Source organism: Globicephala melas, chromosome 11 (assembly GCF_963455315.2).
Source record: "Globicephala melas chromosome 11, mGloMel1.2, whole genome shotgun sequence".
Taxonomy (NCBI): Eukaryota; Metazoa; Chordata; class Mammalia; order Artiodactyla; family Delphinidae; genus Globicephala; species Globicephala melas.
The window spans coordinates 33,787,793-33,798,591 of record NC_083324.2 but is presented as its reverse complement, the minus strand read 5'-3'; the positions used below and the strand labels follow the sequence as shown (position 1 = coordinate 33,798,591).

The following is a 10,799-nucleotide window of genomic DNA, read 5'->3' as shown; positions in this document are numbered from 1 at the left end:
TCATAAGGGCTTGATATAAGTGTGTGGTGAGTCAGTGAAAAGTTAAATGGATGAATGAAGTTATCTCACCTCCAGATGCTTCTAGTTCCCCATGTGAAAAGGACAAAATATGAGGGTCTAACTCATGGGTTAGTCATGAGGATTTAGCTGGCTTGATATTTGGAAAGTGCTTAGAATAGTATCTGGCAAATCGTTTAAGTTCTCTGACTGTTAAATGAATATATACAAATGTGCAATGTGCTAGACAAATGTAAAGAATCTGAGTTATCAGGTTCATCACTGAAAGTTTGCATGTAGGGTACAGGGGAATTGTCAAGGGGTCATATCTCTCTCCACACACACAAAACATCATCTGTCTCTGTTTTAGAAAACTCTAAAGTGTTCATCATCAACCTCTTTTTTAAGTTCACATCATGCTGTCCTAATCACCCTTTATGCATTTTTTTTAAAGCCTATAGTTAACTGTGGGATAAAATGGATTTTCCCTTAAACTGTTCTCTACTGTTCTTTAAAGCCATTGCTATGCAGTCTTGTTCATCTAACCAAACCTAAATTGGGTTATGCAATATTAAAAGCAAACCAGACCAGAAAATGATCGATTTGGACCTTTTTTCCCCAATTATTCATGATTATTTGTTCTAACCACATGTGTAGATTTTAAAAATTCCTCCCCAAAGAACTCCACAGCCCTGATACATCCTCTTCTTAAAACTTCAACTTACGTGAAGACAAAATCCTGTTGATTTTTTGACTTCTAATAGAAGTCTGACAGATGCCACATTTTCCCAACAAATCCAGTGAACAACTTAGTTGCCCTGGTCATTTTGCACCGTGACAACCAGAGTGCCTGAGTCCCTTGTGTCCGAGAGGCTTGCCTCTGAAGATACGGTGCTCTTAAATGAGTCAGGACAGGACAATAAGACCCTCTCAGACTATATGCTTGAGGCGACCTTTCCAGTTCTGAATGAGAAACCGAAAGTTGGCAGCTGTCTCTTTAATATTCAGTTCTTAGTTATGAAGTTCTTGACATTTTCCATTTAAACATTGTTGGTGTGAATCTCCTTTAGGAAACTGAATCAGGCTTTCTATTACTTACACCCCAGAACATAATCTTTTTTTTCTTCAGAAGTAAATAGGGCAGTATCTTGGGCTTTTTCTGAACGTCTTGTCAAGGCACAAAACCTTTTCTTTAGGGCCAGAATTCATCAGCTGTGCCTGTCTTTTACTCTGACTGAAAAAGAAAATTGTCCAGTCTTCCAACTGGCTATTCTCTTGTTGCCTTAATTCATGGGAAGCCAAGAAGGGAAAAATTGGTAGGTTCAACAGTGTTGGACAAGGATAAACAGAATCATATCACATTAACTGTAATTTACAACATTTCAACACATCCCTGCTTCTGCCAAAGCCAGCAAGATCAGCCCCCACTGGAAAAAAAGGGAGAATGGGGTGGGGTTGGGAGGTGGAATAGGAAATTCAAATTTCTATTTTCTAAGCTGGAGTTTGAGAATTAGAGACCCATCAGCACTTTCTTGAATGTTTTGCTCATTCATGCTATAAAAATAAATATCACAAAATATTTTCTGGACTCAGCCTCGTCTGTTGCTAAAACGAAAGCCAATGTGCTTCCAAACACACTCATGAGGCTAGTTTCACAAGGACGGACATTGTCAGGCTGGCAGGCGGCCACTGGAGGAGTTACTGAAATTCAATTCAAAATGATGTACTCTGCATGAAAATGCCCTTTTATGAGCATTCAAAAGGATGAAGAATTTCACAGGAAGATGACAGCAATGACAACTTCTATGACCGACCGGGGTTGCCTGGAGATGATTACCCCGAAACACACACGCACTCGCAGAGCTTTGCTGGAGAGTCTTCTAAAGACTGGGACTGTTTGTGTTCAGATGGAATCTCCGTATATGCAGCTATTTATTACAGGCTGAGTAAACAAATATATGCAACAGGGGGTTGGTGGAATTTGTAGCTAAAATATCCACAGCAGGGTAGACATCATGGATCCCAACCACCAGGCTCAGAATGGAGCCCAGGGCTTAGGGGACCCCCTTTTCTAACATGAGTGCTCCCCAACACGCTCAGTGAAAGAACATCTGGAAGTTATGTTCTCTCTGGAGAACCCCAGGAAACACTGATATCGTTTTTTCCAGCACATGACCTAGGAACAATTTTTCTAGCTAAAACTGGCTATGTAAGGATATGAGATTTAACAACTCAACCCTAAATATTATCTTCTTTTTTAAACTTTTTCTCAAACAAGATTGAAGCCATCTCTGCAAGGGCAGGGACTTGATCTTATCCATGGCTGCCTTCCCAGGACCTGAACAAGCATCCTCAGAAACATCAGGTAGTCAAAACGCATGTGCCTGGTCACTTCAGAGTTCTTCCAGCAAATTCCTTTGCTACTATTGAATCTGTTAGTGGGATAGGCAGCACCACAGATTTTAAAAGGAAAATTCTGGGAGAGGGGAATGCACAGCACAGCAGTTAAGAAAAGTCTATTTAGCAATGTCATTTAATCCTCTGTGTTGGAAGAAGACCACCAATGTAGCACTTTAGAGGTAGTCATTTCTTAGGCATTTCTTAGGTCTACCTCTAACACCAGCAATTGTTAGAAGCAAAGTTTGAGAATCATCAGCATAACCTATCCTGACGTTGCTGGGAACAGATGTTTAGAATGCAAGTCAGAGTAGGGACCTGATCCTCAGCTTGACTAGCAAATTTTCAACGAATGACCACAGTATAAAGTTACTGCATGAAGTGATTCTTTATGGTTGTTCAACGCCCTGTGTCTGTGCATGGAGTTTCTGCATTCTCAAAGAAAACCAACTCCAACTAACTGGTGACAGCTCCAACCCAAATTAGTGACATTAGAATCCACAGATTATTTTGAGAAGCTTAACCTTTCATAATGTGTAAACCAACCTTCTAATTAAAATGAAAACAACCTAGTACTGCCTAGAAAGGATGAACTTAATTGGTTCATATAAATGGATGTAAAACAATTATTTTTGTTCAGTTAAACATTCATCCACTCTGCATCCATCTATACATCCATTCAACCAAGAGATATTTACTGAGTGTTTTCTGTGTTCCAGGCACTGGTTTACCTGGTTGGGATTCAGCAATAAACCAGACCACGTGGTTGCTGACTTCATGGAACCCATATTCCAGTGCAGAAGACAGATAAACACAATTAGTGAATGGATTCATGAGTAATTTGAGGTATCGGCCAGTACTATGAAGACATTTTATTCAGGAGAAGTGGAGAACAAGTGATAGCACAGTGGAGGTAGGATGGGGTCTTAAATAGGGTGGTCATGACCGCCTCTCTGAGGAGGTTTCACGTGAATCAAGATGAAATGAAAGGGTGGGTTATGTAAGGATCTGGAGGAAGAGCTTTCTAGGCAGAGGGATCAGCAAGTTCTAGGACGCGGAGGCAAGAAGGAACTAGACGCTTTCCAATCATAATGAGAGGGTGGTTGTAGCTGGAGCAGTGGGCAAGGGGGAGAGTGGTAGGAAATGAGATTCAAGAGCGGGGAGGGCCAGGTCACCAAGGGCCTCATAGATCATAGTAAGGTTTTTATAATATATTCTAAGTATGAGAGAAAGCCTTTGAATTTTGTTTGTTTCTTAACAAGGAAATGATTTGATCTGCTTTTTTAAAATGACTCTAATTGTTATGAGAGAGACAAAATCTGTGTGCCCTGTTGCAGGAGATGGCAGGGTCTCGAGATGGAGAAGGGAGAGGAGGGAAAAAAAGGAAAACCAGACAGATCCATTAGGAAGTTACTACAGTAATACCCTTGAAAGAAATGGCAGGGTCTTAGACCAGAGAAGTAGTAGGGGGGATGTGAGAAACAGTCAGATTAGGACATATTTTAAAATAGAGGGAACAGAACCTCCAGGTGGAAAAGATGTGAATATGAGGAAAAGAGAGAAATCGGGGTCAACTTCTAATATTTTCAGCATGAGCACTGGGGTGCACTTACTGAGATGAAGGGATGGAAAAAGGAACAGATTTGAAGGGGGAAATCAGGAGTTCCTTTCAGGACATATTAATTTGAAATACTCCTTACACATCCAGATAGAGATGCTGAGTAGTCAGATGGAAGTGAGACAAATACTCATAATTCATTGTTGAGGGGTTAAATGTCAAAATTCCAGGAGTAAGCACTTAGTAAATGTGGTTCTCTTACCCCTTAAACTTTGGAAAGTACTTCATTTTATACTCTGAAGAACTAATTTCTTACTAACATGACTAATCAAACATATCTAGAATTCTACACTCCATAGTTACTGAATACAGATTTTTTTAAAAGTATATGTGGAACATTTACCAAAAGAGACCATGTGCTAGACCAATAAGCAAACCTCAACAAATTTTAAAGGAGTATGTTTTTCAACTCAGTGGAATCAAAGTAGAAATCAATAATAGAAAAATAACTAGAAAATGAAATGCTTGGAAATTAAACAACCCAATTCTACATAACCTATGAGTTGAAGAAGTAATTAAGTGGAAAATATAAAATATTTTGAACCGAACAAAAAATGAGACATGACGTATCAAAATGTGTGGGATGCAGCTCAAGCAATTTTGGAGGCAAATTTGTAGCTTTAAATACATATGTGAGAAGAGGAGAAAGAGGAGAAAAAATATTTAAACTTCCACTTAATAAACTATAGATTAGCAAATTAAACTTAAAGAAAGTAAAAGAAAGGAAATGATACAGGTTAGCATAGAAAGCAAAGAAATAGACAGCAGAAATACAATGGGGAAAGGTAACAAAGCCAAAAGTTGATTCTTTGAAAAGATGATTAAATTGACAAACCCTTAGCAAAACTGATCAAGAAAAAAAGAAGAGAGAGAACATAAATTACCAATATCATGATTTTAACAGGCCATATCACTGTAGATTATATAGACATTAAATGAATCACAATGGAGAAAACAAAATAAATTTTTAAAAAACTAAAAATTAAAAAAAAGTTAAATAGAATCACAATGGGTTATGTTGAATATTTTTATGCAATAAATTAAACAAAATAAATTTTTTTTAAATTGAAAAATTTTAAAAAGAATCACAATGGGTTATGTTGAATATCTTTCTTCAATAAATTAATAAATTAAATAATGAATATCTTTATGCAATAAATTAAACTTAGATGAAATGGATAAATCCTTTGTAAAAGACAACTTTTTAAAACAAACACAAGAAGAAATAAGAAATCTGTTTAAAAAATGAAATCTTGGGCTTCCCTGGTGGCGCAGTGGTTGAGAATCTGCCTGCTAATGCAGGGGACACGGGTTCGAGCCCTGGTCTGGGAGGATCCCACATGCTGCGGAGCAGCTAGGCCTGTGAGCCACAACTATTGAGCCTGAGCGTCTGGAGCCTGTGCTCTGTAACAAGAGAGGCCGCGATAGTGAGAGGCCCGCGCACCGCAATGAAGAGTGGCTCCCACTTGCCACAACTAGAGAAAGCCCTCGCACAGAAACAAAGACCCAACACAGCCAAAAATAAATAAATAAATAAATAAAATAAAGGGCCACCCTGGCTACTCTTTAAAAAAAAAAAAAAAAGAAATCTTTAACTAAAAACCTTCCCACAAAGAAAACTCATCCCAAATGCTTTCATAGGTGAAGTCTTCTAAACATTTAAGAAGAAATAATAGCAATTTTACATAAACTCTTTCAGAGCTTAAAGAAAGGGAAAATTTTTAAACTCATTTTATGAGGTCAGCATAACCCTGACACCAAAAAATGACAAAACTGCTATGAGAAAAGAAAACTGCAGGCCAATCTCTCTCATAAACAAAAAGTGATAATTATTATTTCTTTAAAAAAGCAAACTTTTCTTAAGATATTTCTTGGCCTCCCTTCTATTTTGTTCAGTTAGACTAACTTGTAAGTATATTTTATGACTCTAAGAAATATTTCAGTTTTTTTTTTGTTTTGTTTTGTTTTTTTTAATATTTCAGTTTTTTAAACTGAAATCTTGCATATGAAAATAAGTGTCTACAGTTTACCCGATACCACCAAAGAATATATTTGTGACCCCAAAACAAAATGAATCATAATTCCTCTTTGTGGAGCAAACCCATCTTTTGGTCCATTTAAAGAAAATAATTAAAATTAAGAGAGTAAAATGACATCAGCCCAGCTCCCCAAAACTCATTTGCATGACAAACATCTGCTGACATAAATGATGATGACATTGAGATCATTCCTCATTGTATGCTTGTGATGAGTTGCAGGTGAAAGCAAGCACGTAATCACTTATTGGGGCGTGCTCTTACCGCTTGGCAACAAATTATAGTGATGAAGAGCTGTGATGTTTCTAGACAACAAATAATAACACACCACCTCAAGTAATTTTTATATAAGAAGTTATTAAATAAAAAGATTGTAGTTTAATATTTTCTTCTTGTAAAAACTTTGGAATATTTTTGTGTGCCATTTTATTAATCTCAGTGCCCCTGAAATATACTCACCTTGATTTGGCCATTTTGGAACATAGGGCTCTCAGGCTAATCTATCAGCTGTGTAACTAAATCATCAAATTGGTTGATTTAATTTACTGAATTGACTGAATGCTTCACAGGTGCTTACAAACCAGTTGGCTGCAATGGTTCAAAGTGAGGCACCGAGACCAGAACATGAGCATCACCTGTGAACTTGTTAGAAATGCACGTTCTCTTGTTCGGACCCATCAAATCAGAAACCAAATCAGAAACAGCAATCTGGGCTTTACCAAGCTCTCCAGGTGGCTTTGATGCCCCCTCCAATCTGAGGACCACTGAGAGAGCCCCTAAGGATCCAAGGGTTATCAATTTCATTCATTCATGCATATATTTTTGCTCTTCTTGCAATATATATGCCATATGGTCCTCACTTGTACAACACATTCCCCTAAGATGCAAGTTTCAAGGAAACAAAGGAAAAATTATGGGGAAATAAAGGGCTACAATAATTTGAAATGTAACCATCAGAGGAGATCAGCAATTGTCACTCTGTGTTGGCTGTGGCGTGAATAAAATCGTTTATAGACTTAGGCATAAACTCTAAACACATTGGCTTTAACTCTACTTTCTCACCCAAGAACATTTATCAGAATCACCGCTTGGTGGGAGTGATGGTGCTGTCTACCATCATGAGTCACATACAGGAAGAATAAGGGGTCATTAAAAGACTGGGCTCTGGGGCCTGGGTTTAGCTGTGAGATTTTGGACAAGTCTCTTTACCTTTCTGTGCCTCAATTTTCTTATCTGTAAAACGGGAACAATAATTGCTCCTGTCTCATGGGGTTGTGAGGATTAAATGAAAGAAACTATATACAGAACATTCTTAGGATAGGGCATGGCACATAGTAAATCCTAAATAAATGTTATCAATTGTTATTATTAGCATCAATTCCATTAGATCAAACAAAAGTAAACCTTTTATAAATTTCATTTTATGACTGATGTATCAGACTGAGCCCCTTTGATAGCAAGTGACAGAAACTCAGGGCTACATGAAGCAAAAAGAGAGAAATTACTGGTCTGTGGAACCAGACTGTGGAAAAGGTAGCATGAATTGGCTTTGAGAATGATAGCAACCAGGGACTCAAATGCACTCAGGACCCTTTCTCTCTCTCTCTCTCTCTCTCCACCCCCACCCCCACACCACCCCCCACCCCCCGCATCACCCCCCACCCCCCGCATCACCTGCATTCTCTTAGCCAACAAGATGAGCTTATTTCATTGGTCAGGGAACACAGTCACCAAGTGTTTCTAGTTTTACAGCTTCACCACTTTGTAACGAGAGAGATGATTCGCTTAAAATACTCCACGGATGGCCAAGGCCCAGCCTGCGTCGTTGCCTTTCTTGGGACCAATTTCTCTGGCCAGAGAAGGACTCCTTCCCACTCTACCCACCACACTTGGCCGCAGCACCAATCCACCACGAGTTTAGCTGAGGATTTGTTTCCCTTTAAGGTAAGCCTTGAGCAGACTCCTTGAGCCATCTGGTTTGAGAGAAGTAACCAACCATTTTATTCCTTCTTCCTGTTGTTGCTGTCATCCTGACCATTTCACAACCTGGTTCTTGACGAGTGTCCCATCTTTCATGGCTTTTGTTGAGTTTGACCCCAGGCTGAAAACGGGACGTGTGTTTATTTTACCTGACAAAGTACCCATGGCTGAAAGGTTTGGAGCTCTCACGAACTGTACTTTCTCCCCCTCCAGATGGGGCTGTAATTATAATTTAACTGTCTGGGTCCAACTTAAGGTGAGGAAAAGATATATTAAGTTTGCACACATGTTATTCTCCTACCCTCACCCACATCCCTTCGGCTCTCCACGTTTCATATGCAACCACCTTTGGGGGGAGGTGCGTGTGTATGTGTACAGACAGTCGTGTTACAATTCTCATTTTGCAAAGTTTATGCAAAAACCAAGCACCTAGGTTCAGAGTTTCCTAAAGGAGTCCCATCTGAAGTAGGTGCTTTACGCCAAAACGTCACGAAGATTTATGTGCTTTCATTTGTGCATTAAATTGAGGACAGGTGGGAGAATGCTCAAGCCTGAGAAAAACTGATAGCTCATTTCTCCCTTAGAGGAGAGAGATGGCTGTTAGGACTACTGCTGGTTCAGATACGATAGATACAGACTCTGTTTTTTTTTTAAAAAAAAAGGGGGGGAGGGAGGGCTTGTGTTTGAAAAGCAATATTTCAGCAGTCAAATCATTACCACTGCAATCATGTTTCTCACAAATGGGAACCCTGGACTGAGATCCCAAGGTGAGTCCTGCCCCCAATTCAAACAGAGCAGGCAATACCCTACCCGAACAGCCAGGAAAATGGCCCAGCCTCCGTTCAAGCTCACAGAGAAAGAGTCTCTGGAATGGAGGGAAATGGCGTCCTCGACACATTCCACTTTAATGGCTTGCAACAGGGTCGGTTACACATATGTAACCACTCATTTTTTAATTTGATTCTTGTTTCAAACACCTTTTCAGGACCCAATACATCTAAAAAACGTCCTCACTTGATAGGTCGCTACTCTATGCCTGGCCTTGAAACCAGCGATTCGATGTGCTGAGTATTCACCTGGATTTGAAATAGTGTGAATTTGCATTTCAGAATAAAAATACTATGTGGCAAACACAGGCAAGCCAGATTTTTCACAAAGAGAAATGAGAGCTGCACTTGGCAAGCCTGGTGGTCAGCCTCCCCTGGGAGGGACACTGCTTGTCCCTGGGGTGACCTGGAGGCATATTGGGTAAATCAAAATTATTTGGTACACTCAATCCCTTTGAGGTTGAAGCTGAGCTTCTGAATCAAATATTTATCAAACCATTGACTTGCTTCTGAAGCAAGAATTTTCTATTTGGAAATCAGAGCTGTGTTCACACTGAGGGGCAAAGGACATACAATTAGTCTCTGTTTCTGTATGACTTCATTCAGTTACATGGATACAAATGAAATTTGAAACCTCCTAATGATTTCTGATTTTTTTCTTGTATAGGCAATTACTACAATTCTAGTGATCTGTCATTTTAGACGACCACTAAATATAATCACCAGATAGTAAGAAATGCTCAACAAGCAATAGGGAAAGCGTTCAGATAAAATACCCTATAACTCCCAGACATTTTTCTCTCACTGTATTTAGCAGCTCAGCTTGTGATATGTATGTGTTCGTGGGGTGATAACTATGACTGTTAAAGGCAGGTAGATAAAGGAAGACATTTGGAGATATATGGTGTTAATAGTTCAGTAAGATAAATGCTTGTCTTTTAAAGCTGAATTCCAGAAGAAATTGCAGTGAAAGAACTGACACATTTTTTTCTATGCCAGAAAAACATACTATCTTGCACCTAGATTGAAGACTGGTGTATGATATGCTGAACAATATTGGGATGACACTATTTAATTTCTAAAATATGTACATTTTTTTCTTGTATCACTTTTTAGCAAAAAAAATGTGGGACTCTGGGGAGTTTTGGGGTTTTTAAAATTTTTATTGAAATATAGTTGATTTACAATGTTAGTTTTAGGTATACAGCAAAGTGATTCAACTATACATATATATATATATATGTAAGATTATATATATTCTTTTTTTACGTTCCCTTCCATTATAGGTTATTATAAGATATTGAGTATAGTTCCCTGTGCTATACAGTAGGTCCTTGTTGGTTATCTATTTTGTCAATATATATAGTAGTGTGTATATTTTAATCCCCAACTCCTAATTTATCCCTTCCCCCCACCCTTTGGTAACCATAAGTTTGTTTTCTATGTCTGTGAGTCTATTTCTGTTTTGTAAATAAGTTCATTTGTATCCTTTCTTTAGATTCCAAATATAAGTGATATCCCATGATATTTGTCTTTCTCTGTCTGGCTTATTTCACTTAGTATGATCATCTCTAGGTCCATCCATGTTGCTGCAAATGGCATTACTTCATTCTTTTTTATGGCTGAGTAGTATTTCATTGTATATATGTACCACATCTTCTTTATCCATTCATCTGTCGATGGACATTTAGGTTGTTTCCATGTTTTGGCTATCATAAATAGTGCTGCTATGAACATTGGGGTGCATGTATCTTTTCAAATTATGGTTTTCTCCAGTTATATGCCCAGAAGTGGGATTGCTGGATCATATGGTAATTCTATTTTTACTTTTTTAAGGAACCTCCATACTGTTCTCCCTAGTGGCTGTACCAATTTACATTCCCACCAACAGTGTAGGAGGCTTCCTTTTTCTCCACACCCTCTCCAGCACTTATTGTTTGTAGG

The 10,799-nt window shown here is 38.5% G+C and overlaps 1 long non-coding RNA gene across 1 annotated transcript; it reads left to right on the top strand.

Moving 5' to 3' along the window:
• Window positions 1–2,276: 2,276 nt before the first annotated feature.
• LOC132598148 (uncharacterized) lies at window positions 2,277–7,972 on the top strand. Its single transcript, XR_009565899.1, has 3 exons — window positions 2,277–2,362; window positions 3,114–3,307; window positions 7,801–7,972. It is a non-coding gene; the product is annotated as an uncharacterized lncRNA (long non-coding RNA).
• Window positions 7,973–10,799: the final 2,827 nt, after the last annotated feature.